This window comes from Anas acuta, chromosome 1, assembly GCF_963932015.1.
Source record: "Anas acuta chromosome 1, bAnaAcu1.1, whole genome shotgun sequence".
In the NCBI taxonomy this organism is placed as follows: Eukaryota; Metazoa; Chordata; class Aves; order Anseriformes; family Anatidae; genus Anas; species Anas acuta.
In genome coordinates this window covers 36098703-36124963 of record NC_088979.1, presented here as the reverse complement: position 1 = coordinate 36124963, position 26261 = coordinate 36098703, and the positions used below count along the sequence as shown (strand labels likewise).

The 26261-nt window shown below is 35.1% G+C and overlaps 1 long non-coding RNA gene across 1 annotated transcript; it reads right to left on the bottom strand.

The window, feature by feature from the left end:
- Positions 1–14318: 14318 nt before the first annotated feature.
- LOC137850115 (uncharacterized) lies at positions 14319–18203 on the bottom strand. The gene is made up of 4 exons (XR_011092273.1): positions 18066–18203; positions 16906–17086; positions 15807–15906; positions 14319–14938 (listed from the first exon to the last, which is right to left on the bottom strand). It is a non-coding gene; the product is annotated as an uncharacterized lncRNA (long non-coding RNA).
- Between the last annotated feature and the right edge of the window lie 8058 nt (positions 18204–26261).

Here is a 26261-nt window from a genome sequence, read left to right as displayed (position 1 = left end):
ATTCACTTTATTGAAATATTTTTGGTTGGCTATTGCTCACCAGCTCTGAGACTTATTTAGATTATTATATGCACAAATTTCTTACTAGCTTAACACAGAGAGAGAGAAAAAAAAATAAAAAGGAAAAACAGAGTGAAAGAAAATTCCACAGGGATGTCACTGATGCCAGCAGTACACTTTGCTCATGAACACAGCTTGCTGAAATAAATTTTGCCTCTGGTTTGCAATGCATGGCTCTGTGTTTTTATAATTTTAAAAACATTACACTTGATATTGACTTGTGTATGCAGGTATGGTATGCAGATAAATTCATTTTAAGTTTAGGTTCCTAACTAGATCTTCAGAAAAACGAGAATGAAAATAAAAGCAAACAAACAAACCAAAAATCAAACAACAACAACAATAACAAACATAGCCTAATGTTTAAAACAGAAGATGAAGAAATTTAATTGTAATCCTAGCTCTGCTAAAAATTTTTTGTAGTGTTCTGGATAAATTACTGATCTCCTACTTCCCTGTCAGAGGGAACAACATATTAATACTAAACACAGAAAGGTAGTGAGATGATTTATTTACTGATAAGCCTCAGAGCAGTAAAATATTAATCTGTACAATCCTGTAGAACTATAATGTGATTTTCAAAAATAATTTCACCAAGAATCAAATAGCATTAATATGGCATTTCTTACATCTTTAAATGATATTTTAGGAGCATAGTGTGAATGTAGGTAACACTGACCTCCTTTTTTTTTTTTTTTTTTTTTTTTTTTTTCTGTGAAAGTAGAGCTTAGATTTAGATGGGAGGCAATGCTATTACAGAAGATACTACATCACACATAGTGTCATCTTGTCCCTTAACACAAAAATACACTGACATAATAATTAATGAATTATGTAACTACTATAACATACTGAGAAGTGTTTTTCAAATCAAATTACTGTAATTTACATCAGCATAGTTCCAATAATCAGGTTATATTTTTATACATAGCAATGAAAATTAATACAGTGCCATTGTTTCTCCCAACATCAACAACTTTTGCAATGGTAATGACTAACAGAAAATAAAGTGTACAACTTGAGACTGATAAATATTACTTACTATATTTTGCTGTGTAATTCTAGCACTCAACAGCCCTTCAGCTTTTCTTTTAACACTTGCAGATTATGCCAGGACCAAACTGTATGCTTATCTAACTTGTTGCATATATGTGGGACGTGTAAAAAATCAGGAGGCTTTTTATAAGAAACACCTCCATTACATTTAGAGTAAATATAACATGTTTATAATTGAATAGTATTTTGTTGTTGGTTTCCTTTTGTTTGTTTTTGTTGTTTGTTTATTTTTAAAGATACACTAAGTGGAGAATTAAACCATCTTTGACTAGTAGTATTGCTCTGACATGGAATTTCCTTCTCTTGTCCTGATTTTGAAGAGCAGTTAATATTGTCTTACCTCTGACAAAACCATTCTGGAAACTAGAGTATCTGAAATTACATTGAATTATTTAATTGTGTGGACAGCAAGTAGTTAGTATCACTTCTAGACTGATCAAATTTCTAGATAGGCATTATTGTTCTATCTATGTCATGAACAGAAACAATTACCAGGTCTATAAAGCAAGAGGTAGTGTTACATAGGATTGAAATAATGATCATCACATCGACCTGGTTATGATACAATTTAACTTTCTCTTTTGCTTCTTTTCTCTTTAATAATTCAGGCCACCTTTTTCTACATTTTCTTGCTTATGTTCTGACTTTGCGGTGTTTATATTCTTGATTAAGTGGTATTGTTAACATGTTCGTTCTGACAATATTTAGCTGCTATATTAAAAACAGCTTGCAAACAGTAGTTCAAATATACCCTGCAATGCAAAATAAAATTATCTATAGGCAAATACATTCTAAAACTGAAAAAACATTTTTTGTTGTTGTTGTTTGTTTGTTTTTGCTGGTGACCCTCGAGGCTTTCATAATATGCACGTTTGCATAATGGGCAAATGCAGTTTATTGAATTCTTTACTTTTCTGTTGAGAAAATACTAGAATTCACAAGAGTTCACGAAAATATTTTCCACAATGAAAACCAACAAATGCATACTAGAAATAGAAAACTGCAGGGAACTATCATAATGGCAAGAGGTGCAGAAGGGAGAAGGAAGACAAGAAAGAGAGTCTAAAAGGGATGGAAAGAGTAAAAAGATGGAGAAGAAGGCGGTGTGTATATTGAGGGGGGAAAAATTCCTTTGAACAGAAAAGGATTTTTACTTGTGTTATAACTCATATAAAAATGTTCCAGAAACTTCAAGTAAAGAAACATTATAGATCTGTGTTGCTATCTGTAGCGTAGCTACATAGCTATAAGGGCTATTATGTTCTTTAGTAAAGGGAAAAAAAAATCTTTATCCCCATGCATTTTGTGCTACTTTTAGTTTCTTTTCTGGTTTCTATCTCTCTTGTGTATAAATAGATTTCATGTTACATTAAAGTCATGGTGGAATTTATTACCACTGTTATTTTCATTCTGCAGTAAACTGAGTTTACACAATCCCTTCCTTTACAGATTTCTTCATTGCCCTTATCTTCTAATCTTCAGGGTCTGGTTAGTTAGCTCTAATCCATATTAAGCTATTTCCTGTAGTCTTTATTTTTTCATATTATTACCATTTTCTAAACCATTTTTATACACTGAAAGTTTCATACTCTTACTGATATAGTTTATGGTAAAATAATCTGAAAGGTCCTATCAAGATCAGACTTTATTCTTCTACATGCACATTCAGGCATCAAAGTATTGTAGTCTGCATTTCTAGGGGATGAGCACATGAAAATAATTATTAGATCTAAAAAAGTATTTTTACAAGTGTTGTGTTAAATACATTTTACAGCTAAATAAAATTGTCTTGGAATAAAGACTAAGAATAGAACTGACTGTCCACTCTGTTTAATGGTAGCTCCCCTCCTGGGTTTCCTTGGTTCCTTTTTCAGCTGTTACAGCACTCTTAAAAACAACTCCACTATAACTCTAGGCAGTTTGACTGGACACTATCTGGTGGTTCCTGTTGTCATGGGGACTACAGACTACTGTTTATCCACTTCGTACTCAGCAGTATTACCACTGACTGTTTATCTGCCAAGTGCATTAAAGAAAAGTGTTTAGACACAGTAGAGGCTATGTACTTTTATTATTAAAAAAAAAAAAAAAGCCACAGATATTCATCAGAGATGGGAACTGATTCAAATCTGATTTACTAGGTAACCACAATTCACATTTGCTTCCTAAATTGTTATTTAGCATATTTGTCTTGGGTTTGTTTTGGGGCTGGTGCTGGTGGCGTTCTGTTGGACTGAAAGCTTGACCTGAGACAGTAGTATATGCTTGCAGCTTGGAAAGCCAACTGCATCCTGGGCTGCATCAACAGAGTAGTGGCCAGGTCAAGGGAGGCGATTCTCCCTCTCTAATCTCTTCTCGTGAGACCCTATGTAGACCATATGTGAGAGCTGTGTTCAGGTCTGGGGGCCCCAGCAGAATAAAGTTTAGATGTTAGGAGGAAATTCTTCACTCAGAGGGTGATGAGGCACTGGAACCAGTTGCCCAGAGAAGTTGTGGATGCCCCATTCCTGGAGGTGTTCAAGATCAGGTTGGATGGGGCTTTGAGCAGCCTGGTCTAGTGAGATGTGTCCCTGCAGATGGCAGGGGGGATGGAACTAGAAGACCTTTAAGGTCTCTTCTAAACCAAACCATTCTACATGTATGATTCTATGATATTTTATAGCCTTTATTCTATGTCATTTCCCTCTTTTTTTTTTTTTTTTCCCAGAACTTAAGTCATTTTAAGTGACGTATATTGGCATATCTTCACATGATTTCTGAAAGGCATTTTTAGGTTTGTCATTGTGTTAGAAAAACTCAGAATTGTAAGTACTTTTCTCCCCATGCAAAAAGAAGATGCTACCTGTCTGTGACTTAGAAATGCATACCTGAGAGCTGGAGAAGATGAGACACAGACACTGTATCCACAAATACGGAGCTAGAGAAGATTTATCCCAGATTATTGCAAAGTCATGTCAGAGGAGAACTGCAAGGTAGTACAAGAGATAAGAAATGAAATGCTGTTTGTTAAGCCGAGATGTACCATTGTTTGGTCTCACAGTGGCAACATAGTAGATGCCTAGAGAAAAATCATAAGAATGGGACAGGTATGGATTTTTATTTTATTTTATTTTATTTTATTTTATTTTATTTTATTTTATTTTATTTTATTTTATTTTATTTTATTTTATTTTATTTTATTTTATTTTATTTTATTTTATTTTATTATTTTTTATTTTTTTCCTGGTTTATCATCTCTGTTAACTATGTCAGATTCTGCAAAAGAAAGGGGATTTTCTGAGGTGGATGTGTCTTTGTCTGTTCATGTTTAATAACACTTTCTTCCGTTAGTTTTTCCAATATTTCTTTTGGACTCCATTAAAGGTTTTGGCATCCACATCTTGTGACAATGACATCTACAGTGTAATTGCTGATTATATGGAAAAGTAATTCCTGATCTTTGTTCATAAACAGTCAGTTAATTTATTTTGATGAAATAATAATTACCTCCAATTCTTGTGCTCTTCACCACTTTCATAAGATTCATGATTTTAAAAATCGTCGTGATGATTAAAAAAACAAAAAGGATTTAAAAATCATTTCATTATTTTAAAAATCATCATGAAATAAGTCTTCTACAGGCTCCATGCTCCCTTTTTTTCTAAAGAAGCTTTCCATACCTCTGATCATCCTTGCTGAAGTGCCTTTTCAGGTTTTCTATATCTTGAAGTTGTAAAAGCTTGAATAGACCTTCACAGTTACAGACGTGGACTCATCATGGGTTTAAGTATGGGTAAAATATTGTTTTCTCTTGTGTTTGTTAACCTTTTTATAATAATTTTAACATGCCTTTTTGAGTTCCAGAGAACACTGAGCTAAAATTTTTAAAGAACTACTCACCATGACAGCAAGATCTCTTCCTGAATGGTAATAGCTAATAGGTCTCAGCTTTGTTTGTATATATAGTCAATGATTTTACCCACATATTTATTATTTTGTAGTGGTCAACACTGAATTTCATCTGCCATTTTATTGTCCAGTCATTCAATACTGTAGATGTCCCAGAGGCATTTCACAGCTGATAAAACTAAATATATCCTGAAGGATTTTGTACTATTGTTAATTTTTGTCAGTTTACCACATGCTCCCTTTTCTAGATGATTTATAAATCAATTGAATAGGACTAGGAAAAATCTTCCATTTTGGAGTCTGGTCATTTTTTTCTCATCTCTTAACTAGGTATTTATCCATGTGGAGATCTAACATCTCGTATAATGACAGCTTCATTTACTTTGACCTTTCATAAGACATTTTCATTACTTCGACATGATAAACTCTGAAAAAACATACCTGGCTAAGGAGGGGTAAGAAACAGTTTTTCCACAGAAGATCTCACACAAGAAGCATCCTCCAGCTATTGTAATATGGCATTAGATCTACATTCTCCAGATCATCTGGAAAAAAAATAAAAATAGATGATAATCAACATCCATCCCCCACTGAAAAAGATGACATGAGATTTTCCAGGCCATGGAAGAGTTGGATCATGTGCTACTATTATTCCTATATATATAACTAAGAGAATGCCCAACGCGTAAGCAGATTCATGGCACAGATCTTCTAACAGTAAGAACCACAGAACCAGCTGCTAAGAAACAGATAAGAAATTGAGCCGTTGTCAATGCATACTGATGAGAAAACATGGAAAACATTCAACCATGCCACCAAAGAGAATATCCTGACTAGTTTAGATTAAAGAAATCTAAACTCTCACCCAAATAATTTCTATCTTTGTTTTGTTCTATCCATCATTTATACAGTAACTGCTACAGTTTCCTCTGCTCTTCATATAACCAGTAGCAATTCATAGACTGAAGGGCATGCAAGTTTTCACAGTAGTAGAACATTTGCTAATGTATTCAATGATCACAGAAAGTAATCTGTTTGCTCAGGCTTTAGTTTTGCTCCCAGACAGTTTCTCATGTTGTTCTGAGAGCAGAAGTCAGAGAGCAAGATCAAAGAATATTTAAATGTGGTTAATAAAAAATGCCTAGTTTAGGTGGTTTGCATTATTTATCCCATCCTTTACTCAGTCTGACACAACTCCTGGGTCATGGTAAAGAGTTTTTACTTTTCATCTTCATGGAAAATTGAGACTAAATTTTTATTTACCCATTGGCAACAAAATACTGCTATTTATCCCAGCTAATGAGGGGGAAAAATAATGTGACAATTTGTTACTTGAAGATAAGAAACAGTGAAGGATTCTTTCTCACTTTTTCTTCTCTGTGCCTGTTGTTTCACATTTGATTTATGTTCTTTACATTCCTTCCTTTCTCTGTTTAGAACAAGAACAATGGAGACATATGACAACATATCTAGCAAGAGGCAAGAATAAATACCAGGCATTTACATTAATAGTACCAGAAAGAATTTACAGGAAGACAGGATACATGAAAAATACTGTCAACCTGGATAAAAATGCCTATAAATACACATGTACAGCTCTGACATTTTATTCCAGTGCATGACTCAATATAACCCTGCAACAATGAATGCCCTTCTATTTCAAAAATGATCAAAACATTTTCAGCTGAATTCTGATATACTTATTTCAACTTAGTAAAAGTTTACTTTGACAAGAAATCCAGTTACTTGGAACAACTTGTGGATCTGTTAACTTTTCAGAATATATGGAAGCATCAATCTGAAAATTAATTGCCAGTTAATTGAGAAACCTCATTCTGCTTCTTTTCTTTATCTGTTTCTAACATCTGATCTCTACTTACTGCAGAATAAAAAGTAAAGTTAAAAAGTTAGAATGTTCATATGTCACCACATATCAACTAGAATGGCTTTAGCTTTGCTTGAAAATAAATAAATAAATAAATAAATAAATAAATAAATGCAACCTCTAATGTATATCTCAAATAGTGGAAAATATACCCTTGTCTGTTCTAACAAAAGAGCTTCTAGACCTTGCATAACAACATTTTTAAAGGTTTGATTTTATGTAGTGAGAACACCTTCACTGTACACATTTTGTTTAACATTTAGATGTTTTTAAAGCAGTGTTTCAAAGAGATTCTAAATGTGATTCTGTATGACAGAACAGGTGGAGCATAAGATGACTCACAGCAGAACAGATGAAAGGACTATCAAAACCAGGATACTTCCTCCAACAGCTTCTTACACCAGATGTTTCAGAGGAATAAAATAAATAAATAATTCACTAGCTAAATGTGTGAAATTCGAGTAGGAGAGGTGTAGTAGGGAGTGCTCTTTGTGGAGCTTGGTTGGGTTCTTTTACATGTATGTCACAACCATGATGAGACTGATGACCTTTACAACATCATCCGCAGTAGGTTATTCAAAAAGCCTACTGTTCAGATGACCACTTTGACCTTTCCCAATCTATCTGCTTTGATATACTTTGGAAGCAAAAGGCAAATATTCTAAATAGTCTCTTATCCACCCATGCTTTCTTCCATTAATGTCTCTATTTCATGCTCCAGGCACATTCAACAGCACTGAATTCCACAGTTCAGATGAATTCACAAAGCAGATATTTACCAAAAATGAAAACAGAAAAAAAGATGAAGTTACACATACTTGAAAACAATGAAAATGACAGATACAAAATCAATAATTAAAAAATGTGTATTTCAGAATTAAAAATACATTTACATATACTCATCAATATATTTATTTGTAAATGACCAAAAAGTAATATTTATAGCTTTCTCATAGTTTATACTACGCTTATACTATGTTTACATAGTTTATACTTTAGATTATTATTTCAGTACTTTTTAATGGCCTGAAATACAGGAATGCAGTGTTTGGAATAATAAATGACTCTCATAAGAATACAAGGCTGTAATTCACTGAAAGAACTCAGCAGATTTCATAAACTAGGATTCAAAAGGTTGATTATTTTTTTTGAAGTGCTGTAGAACTCAGAGACTGAAATATAGCTGGGCATCTAGTGGAAAGCCATTTATTATTATTTACAATATATTCCAAATATTTATCTGATCATGTAAGGTTTTTCCAAAAGTAAACTTCCCCATATCCCACTTTTGCCAAGAACAGCATATCGTAGGCAAGTAATAACACAGATGGCTTCTTCTACATAACTCCATTAATGAGCTAGAATAAGGGCATATATGCTCAGAATATAACCGAGCATATATTTGCATGTGTATGATAGTTTTTTTTATTTATTCGATACTTTGTCCCTTTTCAGATATCATCAGTGAGTAAGACAGGTCTAGCTGTGAGGGAAACTAGATTGAAGTTATCACACCTCACAAAAGCTCTGAATGGTAATAACTTTTTAACATTATTAATTATGAGTTGCAATTAAAGTTCCAAGTTAACACATTTACAAATTATGGCTGTGAGAATCCCAATGTACAGCTCTGGTGAAGTACTGCCTGTAGCTGAGAAACAGCCAAAAGTTCAGACTCCTTTAAAATGTACCTATTATCACTGAAAATATTTTTCATTCATTTTTGTTAGGAAACAGTCTCTGTCTTCAAGCCATTAAAAAATAAAAACAAAAAAAAAAGTTTGTTTATGATTTTGTTTCCATCATTTTTTAACTTCAGAAGCCATATTTAGATATCAACCCAATCAAGGTTTCAATGACTTATCAGTTGATGACTTATGCCATTTCTTTACCACATTCAATAAAATAAAATAAAATAAAATAAAATAAAATAAAATAAAATAAAATAAAATAAAATCATGGTAAAAAGGCTTGAAGTGCAAACATTTTGAGGATATGATATACCTACTCAACCTGGTAGGCAGAAGAGATACAATGTGTCCAAGAGTCATGAAGAATCTGCAGTTTTCAAAATGTGCAAAATTAATCTTTCTTATCTCTCACTGGAGTTAAAAAAGTTGTCCAGGCTTCAGAAAATCTCTTTGGATTTTACATCTGAGAGAAAACAAGTAAATGCATCAGCTTTCTTATTTTGCACAAATACTTGTCATTTCAAGTAACTCATCAGTTTGCTTGTCCATTTTAAGAATGTTGCTGTATTGATGAAGTACCAAAAGAAGTAATCAGGGAGAAAGATAGTTCCCATCCACAAATCCCTCAAGAATGTCACAAGTTGATTCTACTTTTAATGTTTTAATATGTTTCTAAATATGAAATAAAAGAGTAAGTCTGTTGGGAGAAAATTCCTCAGAAAGCTTCAAAAGATACCTAAGCTTTTCTAAACCCTAGCAGGTTTACAGGGGAATAATCCATTGTTAAAAATGTAGAAAAAGTTGTAAGAGTTGTATTATTTTTAACCCTATATGTATTTTATAATCCACAGCATATGTGGTATTGAATGACATATTCTTTAAAATAGTGGAAGGACTAAATGCAGAGGTGAGAAGCTTAGATGAGTGCTATTTGTGGGGAAAAATACTAAATAAGCATCCTGCTTTTTAAAATCTTGTTGCATAGCAAATTAATGATGTTTACTCTTCATATTTCATATGAAATGGACATTAATTACCCATGCATGCTTTAGCGATTTGCAGTTCACATGGCAATACTTATAAATAATCATAAGAAAATGCTTGGGGAGATTCCTTCATTTGACAGAAAGAATCAAATTTCTGCTCTCAGCTGATAACTTAGGCAAGAAGTGCATCTGGGAAAAAAATTTCAAAGGCTGGAGAGATGGAAGAAATAAGAATAAAAATGATGTTGGAGAACTATTATATACAGAGAAAAAGTTAAAGAACACATTCTTTTTAGCTGATCAAAGAAAACAGAATTGTCTTGATTACACAGAGTATGGTATCTCTGGAGAGATGAAATAGAGAATACCAAAGGACGAATACCAAAGGGCTCTTTAAAATGGTATATGCAAAAAAACAAACAAATAAACAAACAAAAAACATTGTGACCCCCAGATACTGAAGCTGTACACACAAAGATTAAATCAACTTCCTTGAAAAATAAGAGTGTTAAACATTTAGAAGAAACTTAAGTAGTGGATTTCTCATCTCTTGATGGCATCAAATTATGAAAATGTTTTTTAGGAGGATATACTTTAATGAAAAACAGCTAGGAAAAAGCTACTGAATGGAAACTTGGTATATTGGGATTAGGTTGGAAAATGTTATGTTCCATTCTGTTGTTAACACTTAAACATTTCCTAAATACATTTATTGGTGAATTATGTGAATAATTTGAATACGATGGTGTCCTGGTTTTGCATGAGATAGAGCTAATTTTCTCATAGTTGTTGCAGAGCAGTGTTTACACTATGTAAAGATCTTTTCAGCTTCTTGTGCTGCCTTGCCAGTGAGGAGGCTGAGGGTGCAGAAGAAGCTGTGAAGGTACAGAACCAGGACAGCTGACCCAAACTGGTCAAAGGAATGTGATGTCATGTGAGGCAACAAAAGTTGGCTAGGGAGCTGGCATTGCCTGGGGATTGGATAGGCATTGGTCAGCAGCTGGTGAGCAATTGTGCATTGCTTGTTTTGTATATACTTTTGTCATCGTTATTATATTTTTCCCTCCCTTTTCTATCCTATTAAACCATTTATATCTCAACCAATGAGTTTTACCTTTTTTCTGATTCTCTCCCTCATTTTACTGTGGCAGGAGAGTGAGCAAATGGCTGTGCAGTGCTTTTCTGCCTCCCGGGTTAAACCTCAACAGATGGACAATTTATCAGAATTTTCTTCCCTATTCTACAGAAATTTATGCTTATTTAGAAGTCTTTCTGAGTTTTGTCTTTCATAATCATAACTATTACATCTCAGTGCCTCCCTGTTTTTCAAGGTATTACATTTGTAACAATATCAAAATAAATGTGTCTTTATCACCACAAACAGTTATATATAAAAGAATATTTGATAGGATATTTTCAGTTAGGTATCCAATCACAATTACAGTCAGGGTTAGATTTACTTTGCCAATGTCATCACCTATGCCAATATTATAACATGGATATATGTTTATAACACAAATTAAGTAGTTTTTGAAAGACTAGGTAATTTAAACTTAATACCTCATCATAAAGATAGGCAAATCAGAGAAAGAATAATGAAGAAGACATTTGTCTCATTTTAATCTAGCTCTCTAAAAGTTATTTTATGTTATCATTAGGTTCTTTCTTTAGTTATTGTGGACAGGAAAATCCAGAGAACAGTTTTTTTCCTGTGTGTTAATACCCTTGGATGGGATGACTCAGCCTCTGGAGTAGGCTTGTATACCTCTGCTATCTGTGAAAACTTTTGGTTAGACTGGATACCTGCTTTTATGTAATTAAATATAGGCAAGATGAATGCCTCTGCAGCACTTCCTACTTCTTACTGTCTATTCAGTGTTGTTTTGATAGTACATGCCCGTGGATTTCTATTTCTCTCGGAAATCCATACAGATCCCAGAGCAGAAACTTTGTCAGCCGTCCAGTTACTTTTCTCACCAGGAGTAGAGAAGCCTCGACTTCTCTACTCAGTTGACTCAGGCCACCCATCTACTTTTCTGCTGTTGTGGGATATTGGGATCTTTGGACAAGACCACAAGGTTTGAAATGCTTACGTGAGTTCCCCTAGTTGTGAGAAAATGCATATTACCGAACTCCCTCTTTTTAAATAAAAGATGGCCAAAGATATTACATTTTTTTTTTCCTACCTCTGCTACACTCCACTTGCAGATTTGTGGTTGAATTGCTATCTCATACTGCCTTTGCTACTATCTTCTTTGTGTCCAAGCACTCTGTTAATAGTGCACTGTTAACAGTGCATCCACAACAAGCAGTGACGCTTTTTATCAGTGATGTGAGGGGGGCTGGAGTCACACCTGGCACTGTGACTACGTATTTCTGACAGAAATTGTTTGAGGCATAGCAACTTGAGTTTATTTAATAATAATTTCAATAATTATTAAAAATAATTATTGAAAATATTTTAAAATTTTAAAATTATTAAAAAATATTTTCTCTCTTTATTGAATAAATAATTACTTCAACTAGAATATCACCAGTGGACCAGACAGAAAAACATCTTTTGAAAGCACTCTTCTGATTACTTCAAGCAATTTCATAGGGTTATGTTACCTCCTAAACTGGTGTTAAAATAGCACCAAAATATTTTGCTTTGTTAATAGAACTGATTTTAATTGGAACTGATTTTAATTCACCTACACAAACAAATAGATATGAAAAAGTATGAAAACAAATATATATGAAAATATCTCCTGGAAAATCCAGGTAGTCAGAAAGTGATTTGTTTCACCTTTAGAAATGATTTTAAATTGGCCAGATTATATGTTAACCCTGTTTTTGTACCCTACCTTGTCACTAATTCAGATTATTATATCTCTTACCCTACCTATGCTAGCATCTAACTGTGGTGGTTTCACACTGATGGGCAGCCAAGCTCCACCAAACTGCTCCATCACTTCCCTCATCAAAAGAACAGGGAGAGAAAATACGATGAAAAAAGGATCAGGGGTTAAACTAAGGACAGGGAGATCATTCACCATCACATACAAAACAGACTCAGAATAAGGGAGATTAATGCAATTTATTGCCTATTACTAATAGACTACAGCTATTAGAACTAAAAATAAGCTAGAGATTCCTTCCCATCCCCATCCATCTTCTTCTACCTCCTCCACCAAAGCAGTGCAGGGGAGTGGGAAAAGGGGGGCTGTGGTCAGTCCCTAATACTTCATCTCCACTGCTCCTTCACTGTCACTCGCTTCCCCTGCTCCACGTGGGGTACGTCCCACAGGATGCTGTCCTTCCCAAAGTGATCCTGCAAGGGCTTCCCACAGGCAGCAGGTCTTCAAGACCTGCTCCCACATGTCTCCGTACCATGGGGTCCATCCCCCAGGAGCAAACTGCTCCAGCACGGGTCCCCCATGGGTGGCAGCTCCCCCTGGACTCCCTGCGCCTGCATGGGCTCCTCTCCACGGGCTGCAGCTCCAGACCAGGGCCTGCTCCTGTGGGTGTTCTCCATGGGCCGCAGCTTCCTCCAGGCCACATCCACCTGCTCCACCGGGGGCTCCTCCGCATGCTGCAGTGTGATCTGCTCCCTGTGGGACCCATGGGCTGCAGGGAGACAGCCTGCTCCACCAGGGGCCTCTCCACAGGCTGCAGGGGAACTTCTGCTCCATGCCTGGAGCACCTTCTGCCCTTCTTGTGCACTGACGTTGGGATCTGTAGGGCTTTTCCTCTTGCATTTTCTTACTCCTCTCTCCCAGCTGCTGTGGTGCAGCAGATTTTTCCTTTCTTAAATCTGCTCTCACAGAGGCACAACCAACATCACTGACTGGCTCAGTTCTGACCAGCAATGGGTCCTTTTTGGAGCTGGCTGGACTGGGTTCTAACCAGCTGCACCTAACATGGGGGAGCTGCTGGGCTCTTGTCACAGAGGGTATCTCTGCAGCCACCATGCTACTAAAATCTTGCCACATAAACTCAATATGCTAATACAATTAGCAATTAGTCCTAAAGCCCTTGCATGCCCCCTCAGTCTCTTCACTGGCAGGGCAGCACAAGAAGCTGAAAATTCCTTACTTATTGTAAGCACTGCTCTGCAACACTACAGGCTTGGAGGAGAGTGGCTAGAAAGCTGTGCAGAGGAAAAGGATCCGGGAGTGCTGGTCAATGCTCACCTGAACATGATCTGGCAGTGTGCCCAGGTGGCAAAGAAGGCCAACAGCATCCTAGCTTGTGTCAGGAATAGTGCAGCTAGCAAGACCAGGGAGGTGATCGTCCCCTTGTATTCTGCTCTGGTGAGGGCAGCACCTCAAGTACTGTGTTCAACTTTTGGCTTCTGACTACAAGAAGGACATCAAGTCCCTGGAACATGTCCAGAGAAGGGATGTGAAGCTGGTGAAGGGCCTGGAATATAAGTCCTTTGAAGAGCAGCTGAGGGAACTGGAGTTATTACGTCTGGAGAAGAGGAGGCTCAGGGGAGACCTTATTGCTCTGTACAGCTACCTGAAAGGAAGCTGTGGGGAGCTGGGGTCGACCTCTTCTCACAATTAACCAGTGATAGGACTAGAGGGAATGGCCTCAAGTTGTGCCAGGGGATGTTCAGATTGGAAATTGAGAAATTTCTCCTCAGGCATTGGAACCGTTTGTCCAGGGAGGTGGTAGAGTCACCATCCCTGGGGTTGTTTAAGGAAAAGTTGGACCTGGCGTTTCGGAACATGGTTTAGTGGGTGACATTGGTGTTAGGGGGATGGTTGAACCAGATGATCTTGGAGGTCTTTTCTAACCTTAATGATTTTATGTTAGAAGCATTTTACTCCTCTACCTTCCTGATGGCAAAGAGTCACTAATGTACTTCAGTATTGTTCTAGTGATCACAGACAAAAACATAATTTAATAGGACACAAATACCAAGTTTCATAGTTTTATACCACAATGTCAAGTAAAGAATAGATGTAGTTGTTTAATGGCCATTGTGTTAGCCCACACTTTAGGAAATAAACACAGTTTGTCTTCACAGTTTTTCTGTGTGATGTCCAAGCAAGTCATTCTCCTCAGACCATCATCTGTAAAGGGGAATGATCAGGTTTTGTCACCTGACAAGAATAGTGAAAATATTGGTACATCATCTATACAAGTAGAAGTTTGATACTTTAGAATGAGATACAGCCTCTCTCAAATTAAGTTAGACAGCACCTGGTCCAGAGATGATTCGTGACTGGCCAACCCAGAATGTTGGAAGAGCTGGTACATAAGTGCCTGTATCTGCTTATACAGACATGTTTAAATGGACACTCTTAGCCCATAGCAAGTATTTCCAAAGTCACATACAGTCAATCAACTTCTGTTCTTTGTTCAGGTTATTGGTCAGAGATCTAGAAAACAAACAAAAAAAAAAAAAAAAAAGGAAAAAAATAACATGAGAAGTCACCATCTTACAACAAATGACACAAACTTCAATTTATTTAAGTATAGGTAAAGCAGCTGTAAGGAGATATGGTAAAACTGTTTAACTTTTACATTATGATCATCTCCAGATGAGCATAACCACCCACTCCACCAGATCTAAAATAAGCACCATGGTTCTCTCTGTCCTTCTCTTCTCTCTCTCTTTTTTTTTTTCCCCTAGCAGAAAAACACCACAGCTGAAAAGAAAGGCTTTCCAGAATTGCTGTCTCTACCTCAACAACTTGGGATTTTAAAGGAAAGGATTCTGTTCTTCCAGGATATCAGTGGACTGCTTTCTAAAGCATAAAAGCAATGTAGAATAAGAATAATTATAGTAAATTATATCTTAACATGACCCTTCAGTAAGGGCCGATTTCACATGATCTTTGCAAAGCAAAACTCTGAGAATATGTTATAATACAATTACACAACATTAGCTTTTTTAAATTTTTTCTGTGTGTGTATGTAATTTCAGAGAAGCAATTATATTTATATATTTTTTCAGAATAATAAGAAGGAGGGAGAAACATTTTAACAATAATCCAGAACCATGTATGTCATGGCTGCTTCAGGCTTACTAGGTCAGCAATTCCCTGAAAGAAAACATCACACAATAAAAGTGAAATATAAGTCAGAGGAGAACTGAAAAAAAAAGTCATAATGGACAAATAGGATCGGCAGAAGAGTGCACTAGAATACTTCAGGATGAAGACAACCCTTAAAACAGCAGGAAGCAAATTACACCATCTGTTTAAAAAACAAACAAACAAACAAGAAAAACACTTATCAAAGTACCTTTAGGGCTGCACATAAGCAGTGTCTCAATTGCCTTTTTCAGCATGTCTATTACTGCCCCAAAAATGCTTCAGAAGAACAACCCACTGAGACCTATAATCTGTAGTCAAAAGCAATTATTATAAATGCATCTGAAAACATAGCTGTTTTCAAAATCTCACCACGTATTTTCAATGATATCTCAGAGTTCTAACTCTGATGTGATGTCAGAACCTACTAAATTTTAGACAAGCAACTTCAAATAAATATAAGGTATCTGAGCATTTACAAGTTATATACACAGATGATACAGCAATGCCAAGAAGATTTGATAGGACTTTTGTCAGTGTTTTTGCAAGAATGAATTTTTTCCAAGGTTTAAAACAACACTTAAGATTCTTTATATACCAATATCTAATCTATGTACAGTATATAGATGAAAATTAGACTTAAATTTGGGTAATGAGCTATTTAAATAAAAATATACAAAGAAACAAATAGGGAAGGAAGTCTTTTCACCAGCTCCCACAAGAAAATATCTGAGAAAGAGCTAGGGAGAAAAATCATTCCAGATCTTTTTGTTGTTGTTGCTGTTCATGCTTGAAAGCTTAAAAAGAGTATAGATAAAGGAGTTATCTACTTAGGCAGAAATACAGGTGTTTAATCTTTGGCCTGAATCACAACATGAAATTCCTCAAACTATTTGGCAGGTTACATACGGGGGCAAAAATGGGGAAACACACACTAAAGTGATCAATGTACCTATACTAAGATATTAAAATCACAGCATCCTGCCTCTACATGGATAACTGGTCTCATCCTTGGAGTTCTATACAGTTCTGTAATACCATACCGTTGTTATTAGCCTTGAGCTTTATATTGAGCTTGAACAGCCTCAGAAATAAGGCTTGTCAAGCCTGCTGTGTCTGAACTTATCTTGACCTGCATACAGCTGTGATTTACTTAATTTAACTGTGACAGCCATTTTTCTAACTGACCAGGTGGTGATGGCTACTTTTTTTTCAAATTGTGTTTATCCATGTATAGTGCAAACATAACTTTATACAGATAGCAGTAAGAAGTAGTTCTTACATATAGAACAAAATATTCATGATTGTACCGTAATGATGCAGTCTGCATCGTTACGCAGACCTTGAGAAGTAGGGACACCGGTTGCAGAGCGGAGGACTGCAGGCATGGAATGATGAGGATTGGGGCACAGGCTGGTGCAGTAGACCCCACAGCTATGAACAACTCACCCATGATCAGTTACAGTAATGCTGACCAGAGCTGTACAAAACCTAAGGATAACAAACAGAACCATGGTATTTAACATTCCTAGAAGGCTCCACATATAGAACTTTCAAATGTAATATGGTGCCACAGACAAATGAAGAAAGAACAAAGGCTTTAAAGTATGTTAGAAAATATATTAAAATGTTAAAATTAAAATAGTACAACATTAAAATGGGTATTCTACAGTGAAGAAGAACCCATTAACATGAACACTCCACATTCTTCCCAGCAAAGTTCTTCAAGTGCTCATTATTCCCACTATGAACAGAACGAAGCCACCGATCTTAAGACCAAAAAGAATGGGGAGACATCCATACTAATAACCTGTGAGTACTGCATACCACAACCATCAAAAATATCTAATCACTTCTTTCTGTATGAATTAGTTATAGCTCTGTTATAACTATATAACTATGTTATAGTTAACACTATACATAGTGTTAATTCACACTGCCCGTAACATAGATTTCTTGATAAAAAGGGAGCCGGAAACACATATCCATTTTTCTAAATAAAGGAACATTTTTAATTCAAATGACTTCTGATATTTATGGAAATTTATTTTCATATTGATTTAAAACAATTTTAAAGAATTTTTAGAGTGGTGGTAACAATGAATTTTAAAACATTTATTGCATAAGTAAACCAATAGTTTCAATTTAGGTCATATGTATTTTCAGGAAAGTAGTATTAGTGCAAATATATCATTGATAAATAACAAGATGCTAGCAGCTAGCATAAGAATTTCAGTTTCAGTACTTCCTTTCAGTTTTTCTTCTGTTTCTTTCTACACCAGATAAAACGTCACTGTTTGAAAAATGTAAATAATGACTTTAATTGTCTCCAGAAATAAATATATATTAGGAAATATGCATGAAGTCTAGCAATAAGATTTATATCAAATGTATTCCTCATTAAACTCCTCCCAGATATCAAGTATTTTTTCTCTCAAAAAAAAAAAAAAAATCAAGACTGCTACTTAACCTCTTATTGTAGAGATGTACTGCAACTACAGCAACATTGTTCCTTGAACCTTTTTGGTTTTCCAGTAAAAAGTATCACAAATCCATTTTTCCTTCTACCATTTTACAATAACTACCTGCAATTTCACATAGCTTTTGGCTGTCATTTGTTTATTGAGACTATTCAAATTAAACTACAACACCTGTTTTTCAGTCGGGTCTTGCTTACATCCAATTTTCCAGCTGAGTTGATTCAAGCCCTAACAAGATCAAATTCATTCAATGGTCATCTGTGTTAAAGCAATATCCCTTTCAAACTTTTCACCTTATCTACCTACCACAAAAGGAGAGTCCAGTATGCTTTTGGCTACTTCTCAAAATAAAATGGCAAACGAGTATTCCTGTGTTAATAACAAGTGAAATAAGTTGCTAATTAAAAAAAATAAAATACTCCTCCTCAAAGTAAAAACAAAACAAAACAAAAAAAAACTCCTCCTCAACTCCTCTTGTTGATCAAAACATATAAATCTCATAAAAATTTATAGGCTTACATGGAAAACTATCTCTAAGATATTGCTAGGCTCTTGCACATAAACAGACTGCTGGCAGCTAATCTCTCTGATTATGCAAAGATGGAATTATAGTACAAATTACTGATGGGCTCATAGGCTTGAATTCCCCACTTCAAAAAGTGGATTCTTGCTTTTATGTTCTGTGACAAATGACCTACCTAGCTGTTCACCCATGCAGTGGAACAAGCTCAGAAGCTGATAGGACTATCAGTGGTGAAACTTGATTGTAAAAGAAACTCATTCACCCTGACTGCTAGCAGATTGTCTCAATATAATTAATGTTATGTCCTCTCTGTCAGCTTTATATTTTGCTTTCATTCATCACAGCGTTAGAACATGAGAGAAAGAAAGAAAAATTGAATCAGACTTTGGTGGGGAGCCTTCCAAATTTTCACAAAATGAACACATATAATGGTTAAAAGACAAAATTAAAACTATCATCAGTGAAATTCAGTGAAATTGAGGGTGTCATTATAAACTCATTATAAACTTATAAACTCATATTTTTTAAATTGTAAATTTATCTGAGTTACATAAAAAAAAATAATCATTGGAATAGAAGAATATTATATAGAGACCAGATTTTCAAAGTCTCGTGCCTTTTTGATATCCACTGAATATTAAGTAAAAACTCCGATTCCATTCAATATGTAAAAGAAATGAGCAGCTACTCAGAGGCACCTAAGCACCACATCTGCTAATAATAATGGAGTAGTATTGGTGGTTTGCTTTTTCATTGGCTTATCATTTTTTTCTTTCAGAGTGGAATTTATTTCCCTCTTCTTGTTCCCTACTACCCTTCTTATTCATATAAAAAATGAAATTAAACTTCCAGTTTCCAAAGAACTTGAGGTTGGCATACATTCACTAAGTATTTTCTGCCACTTAAATAACAATTGATCAAGGAGGAATTTTTAGATGGCCTTAAAGGACAAACACAGTAAATAATGCCAAAAAATTATTGAAAAGTAAAGACTTGACAGATAAGCTATGGTAGATATAAATTTCCTTGTGTGATCTGAATTCTTTTTATTTATGATCTTCTTCAAAAGCAAGGAACTGGGGATGGAAAGAAGATTCCCAGGAAGACAGCAATTTTTTTAAAGGTTGTATAAAAATCTATACGCAGGAAGTGTGAAAGCTTCATATACAAAGGCTAGAGCTACTATTTTTTTTTTTTATTTTTTTTTTTCAATTTGGATAGTGCCCTTAATACTATGCTTTATGTTTTGATTAAAAAATGTACTGCTTTGGCCCACAAAGATTATACCAGTCATAGTGTAAATCTGCTTTACGATTGGCACAAAGGAAGTTCATGCTCCCATTTTTGAATTTCAGAAGCTGAGAAAAGATATTCACTACTCTCTGATCTTTCAAACTGCAAGCTTTGAGCAGTCTGTTCAACCATGAGAAATGCCAAAGCTTGAGAGAAAAATTGTCCACAAAAAATAAAATAAAATAAAAAATAAAATATAAATGTCAAGCAAAGCAACTACACATGGGTCATTCAAACCCATATAGTTATTTTTAATAGTTATTCTAGCCCTTCAATATCGTTATTTTTAAAGCTTAAGGGCCATGATCCCCTGAAAATGAATAATGACTCAATTCTCACAATATATTATCTCTCCAAAATACATCTTTGGCTTGAATCATTTTGTAACTCTTTCTTTGAGTCAGTAGGACTTCTTGAAGGAAGGCTGGAAGCTTTTTTAAGACGATATCTGGTAATGATCAGTCCAAGCAATTTTAGACAACATTAAACTTATTCCTTAACACTCTGGTTATAAACTTGATTCCTAAATGAAAAATCCCTAGATTATCTTCCCCTGAAGGAATAGCAGCATCATAAATAAACTACTGGAAGCAGATTTGTTGGCTCTGTACAGCAGACTTTAATTTTCTCCATCACTTTTACGAAATTAATTGCATTTGCAAGTGTATCTACAACACTATTTGTGAAGAGTGAAGTCATACATCTTTGTCTCCTTTACTTGTTTAACTGCTTCATGGTATGTCTTTGGCTAGCAAATTGTAGGAACATTGTGTGATGGTGTGCTCGACCCATACCTTCCTAACCTTTATTTCCTGTAACCCTTCTCAAGAGACGGCAGTCATGATGGCTGCATCCAACTTAAGCAGATGACCATCAGTGGCAGTTGTGGTGGATGCCATCTGGTTGTGATGGCTGCAGCCAGACTGATAACACACACTAGCCAAGGCGCTAGTTGAGCAATGTGCTCACCTGACCACAGTGGTGGTCAATATCTCCCTCAAATGAAATTTGGCAGAAACTAACATCTGCAGTTGGTATGCAAATATGACTGTTAGTCAACCATCTTATCCCATAAATAGTGAGCAACCCAAGAGCCCGTTGAGCTCTCCTATATGACAGTGGTCTGAACAACAGGATCTCCCCTTGGGCAGGGACTCCTCTCAAGGTTATGCCTGCTGTAGAGATCCTTTATGCCTTAATGACAATAAATTCCTTGTGGCTACAGATCCTTGGTAAGTGATTAATAGCTGGATAAACTTTGTAAGCTTCACTAAGATTATATTTTAGATTGATTGTACACATGTAATATTTAGGCATAAACCATTGACAAAGTCTTGGACTAGGATTGGATCCAGCTGCACCTAAGCTCCCTAACTTTTTGGTTCAAAGAATTTTGAAAGCAAGAGGGTCCATTCCAAACCCTGTGAGTCAACAGGAGTGTCTTTTCAACCTTTAGACATAAACTGTTGACCAAGTCTGGGACTAAGTTTGGATCCAGCTGCACTTAGCCTCCTCTGAGGAGTTTAGAATGCAAGGGGGTCCACTCTGAATCTCGTGACTCAATGAGACAGTCTCCTGGATGAGTATGTTCAACCCTATATTCTATCCCATAAATGACTGAGTATAATTCCTTCCCTCCTTCCCTCCTTCCTTCCTTCCTTCCTTCCTTCCTTCCTTCCTTCCTTCCTTCCTTCCTTCCTTCCTTCCTTCCTTCCTTCCTTCCTTCCTTCCTTCCTTCCTTCCTTCCTTCCTTCCTTCCTTCCTTCCTTCCTTCCTTCCTTCCTTCCTTCCTTCCTTCCTTCCTTCCTTCCTTTCCGTCTTTTACATATGATTTTTTATCTATTCAGGTATTCATTCAAATCTGTTTTAGCCCAGAAATTAAATGACTTGATAGTTTTAGTAAACTTAGAGAAGCTGATAACTTATATAACACAGATTCAATTCTTAAGGGAAAACTTGAATAATTTCATAACCAAGCTTCACCTGATATTACAACAAACTGTGAAAATGAATTGCATATGATTCAAAAGCATGCTATAGTCAATGATCTGAAATCCATAGATGATCATCTCTCATACTAAGCTGGGTTTTTCTGTTTGTTTGTTTTCAGCTGAAATTGATATCTTGTCAAGTACCAAGATCTGTATCCAGTCTTTTGTCAAATGCTAAGGTCAAAAAAATTGGGGGGAAAAAAAAAAAAAGATAACCACAACTGCAGATCGTATGTGGTAGACTAAATTGCACAGCTTGCTTTCTTATTCCTCTTGAAAAATACCAACCCAAATCACCAATTCATAATTAAACTCAAGCATATTCTATACAGTTTCAGTTTGTTATGTGAATATTTCACATAGGTGCTATAAATATTAGACACAATTTTCTGACATTAAACAGAAGCATAGAACTCTCAATGCCTACCAAGTAAGTGTGTTAACAGAGTCCAAGAATTCTGGTATTTCCTCTTTGTTCTGAAATAAGAAAATATAAACTATATATAGCCCATTAAGTAGTATTTTTATCTGTTTTTAAACAATATTAATAATTTATAGTATCACATTATTTTATAAGTTGCCATCTTCAGCATAAATTTCTGCTTCTCATTAATTCAGAACAATAGGATAGGCAGAAATTACAAGGTGAGATGTTACTACAAAAAATAATTCACTGGGGGCATCATATGCAAGATCAAATGACAATGACAAGTTGAATGGTAACAGTTGGTTTCAGTAGTGAAAGTATATTAAAGTAAATTGAACTGGTTATTTAGGACAAAGCAAATGGTATTGCTTATCAATCATCTCATGTCATTCAATTTTGTGGATGTGCTGAAATTAAACTTAATATTCAACTAACCTTGTACTTGACATCTTGGCTCTCTCAAACTGAAGGTATATTCTAAACACACACGTAAAGAATTAGTGGTGAAAAAATGACTACAAATGCAAAAAAAAAGTGTGTTAATGACACTAGTTCCTTCAGGAATTCATTACTTGCGGGAGAATGCAAATGTAACTCAGACACTTATTTAGATAAGGAATGATGTTAAGTAAATAAATTTGGGGGCTGGATGGGAGTGTGCACGTGGGGAGGGAGTCTAGAGGCAACTGTAACCATTAGCAGTATGACAGTTTAAATTATTTATCAGCTTTTCACCATAGTGACAAGACTCACTCTTTGGTTTCTCCTGGATTGTGGGTGGCTTCTCAATTTGGAGATAGGATTCAGAAAAAAACAAACAAACAAACATTTTTTCCACCTGTCAAAAAATCTGACAGCCCTTACAAGGAGATACAGGAGTTGCTGCTTTGGTGTATGATTTTTTGTCTGTTTTTATTCTTGCAAATTATTTTACCCAACACTGGAAGTCATTTCTGAAAAGTTATTCTGTCACTTACTGCTAGTCCTATTGTCTACCATTTGCAGCAAGAAAGTTCATGTGCTTGGCAATATATGCTGTTCATTCACTTTAACACTTATCTTCAAAAGAATGCTAAAATTCTTTTTAACAGAATATGTGCAGAACATAACTTGTAAGATTCTGTATGGAAAAAAGCTCCATTATATGGACGTCTTTACTAAGTGAGCCTGGTCCATTTGCATAAAAATAATCAATCAAACAAAAAAGTAAGAATAAAAAAAAATAAAAATAAAACCAGACTGATGGCTTCTTCTGAACATTTGACTGACCTTCAGGAAGAACTTCTCTGTGCTTATTCTCTCAAGAAAATTTGTCCATGGTTACTAATTTTGCTTATGGGATTTCAGGTGGCAGTGCGAAAGGATGAAGATATGTTCACAGATGATGGAATCTCTTGTGCTCTCTAATTCCATGAAAATCTTAAAAATGTATGTGTAAGCTCTCTAAGAATTACTTCTATTTGGAAAACAGTCATTTTTATAAAAGCTTATATATTAGTTCTTCATTTTTCCTTTTTTTTTTCCTTTTTTTTTCTTTTTTTTTTTTCCTTTTTTTTTCCCTTTTTTTTTCTTTTTTCTTCCAGAACTCTACCTGAAGATCCTATTCTAACATACTCACTCAAGTAACACTGAGATCAATACACTTTTTACCTGCATAAGGAACACCAAGTTTGGAGAGGAGGTCTCATTCATAAGTCATGGAACAGCTTCTTTGTAAGGAGCTGTGAATCATAAAACAGATTTGCTGAACAGAACACATATTGCTGTGGATGAAAAGCTGATTATTCCTGATTATAAATCAGATAATATCCAGCAAAGATAATTGCAGATTTTACAGCTCAAAAAGTCACTAGAGGTTAAAGATAGGGTTTAAAAAATGATAAATGAAGTATCCAAGCCAAGCTGGATAGTAGCAGTTCCTACTCGTTTGATATGACTGACTAAATCTAAGAGTAAGTATAAGCAGTCCAGAAAAGAAAAAAAGAAAAAAAAAAAAAAGGAAAGAAAAAAAAAAAAAGCAACAAAAAATGGCTGTAAATACATGCTTAAAATACTATAGACACTCGCTCAAACTACTATAGGCTACAGACCATGCAGAGCTGATCTATCTGTATCTCATGCCATATGCCTGTTTCTTTACTTAGTGTATTCTAGAGAACAGATCTTTTAGAGTTTAAGTCCTAAGCACACTTTTATCAGCTTATGGTGTGACCATTACGTAGTACATACAACAGCAAGAAACTATTTAACACTAGCATTTTCTTTACAATGATAACTAAGGCAACGAAATGTGGTGGTCCTAGATTGCACAAATGTGAACCTAGATCAGCAAATGTATGTTAATAAAGACCTGCATCACGATTTTTTTTCTCCCCACATGGACGTATATTTTTAAACTTATGTGTCTGATTTTGTGATAAAATATCAGTAAGCATAATCTACAGGCTTTATGCACAGTCCGCTGTAAACCATTTAGTCAGGTCATCGTAACACTCATCTAACTTTGGACAGTTTACGGAGTTAGTATTGTGTCCCTCTCTTTTAAATGTTTACCTCTGAGCTAGTTATCCTACATGTTCTTCATAGTTAAGAGTTGAAATAGGATAAGACAAAGCATATCCTCAAAATATTTGTTTCTCCACTGACTACAAGGGGAGTTTAGGGTTACTAGCTCAGATATGGTTGTCTACATTCAATCAGATGAATATTTTTTCTAGGTGCTTAAATTAGCAACCCCATTTCTGCTGGCCACCTGTAAAAAGAGCCATGGCTAGAGCTTAGTGCCATACAGGACAAATAAGAACCAAAGCTTGACCAAGGTGTTCTGAACCATTTCTTAATCCATTCATTTTGCACAAAGCCTTACAGGGTCTTTATCTCAGGCATCACAAGTTAGATAGTGAAGTCAGACAGTGTGAGTGTCCACCCTCCCAGCAAATTAGGGGGAAACAGCTAATTTAATCTGGCATTGATTTAGAGCAGCTTTTATGAGTATATAGAGCCCACAGAAATTTAAGCTGTTATATATAAACGTGGAAACAGAAATATTGGCTGTAAGGAACCTCTGTAGTTCATCCTCCTACTTGAAGCAGGACTATTACTAACACTAGATCTAGCCCTGATCTGCTTATTTAAGTCCTAAAAACCTCCAGATGTGGAGATTCCTCAGCCTCTGTGGGAAAAGTTATTGTTCTGGACTGCATTTGTAATCAGTATATCAGTTCTTCAAGTTCTAAAATTGATTTGCATTATTTGAAAATGAGATGTCCAGGATGTAAATTGCTCATATCAATAGGGAAAAATTCATTAATTCAGTCAAAACAATAAAACAGCAACAAGTACTTTGAATTTTTATAATACCTTTGCTTTAATGAACCAAGATAATTGTGACTATGTAGATTAGGAATATGTTTATTTATACCATATATTTTTTATAAACCATTGAAACACCCTTAAAATTCTAATGCTAGTGCAAGATACTGTTCCACATAATTTTATTCCATTTCCAATTATTTCACCTTTTTATGGTTGTTCTTGAACTAAGGAATTAATTCCTTAGTTCAATGTTTCAACAATAGAGTCTTTCTGACTTTTTTTATTATTTTTTTTTTTTTACTTCATGCTGCTGAGCCCTTGTGGTTCATACTTATTGTATTTATTGTTTATTTTCTACAGTCTTTTAGTGATTTTGGATGATGTAAGTGCTCAAATGTCACAATGATAAGCCTATGCTTATCAAGTTGTGCTATCAAGTTTCATTATGCAATGAAACTACAACAGACTAGGTTTTTCATAAAAATAACTGGGTGTACAGTTTTTCACACAATTTTACAAAACTGGGCAATTTATTTATTTATTTATCAAGCTAAAGACCATTTAGAATTTTGGAAGTACCCATAAGCAAATGGCTAAATGCTTGGGCAATTTGACTCTAATTTCTTAAACAATCCAA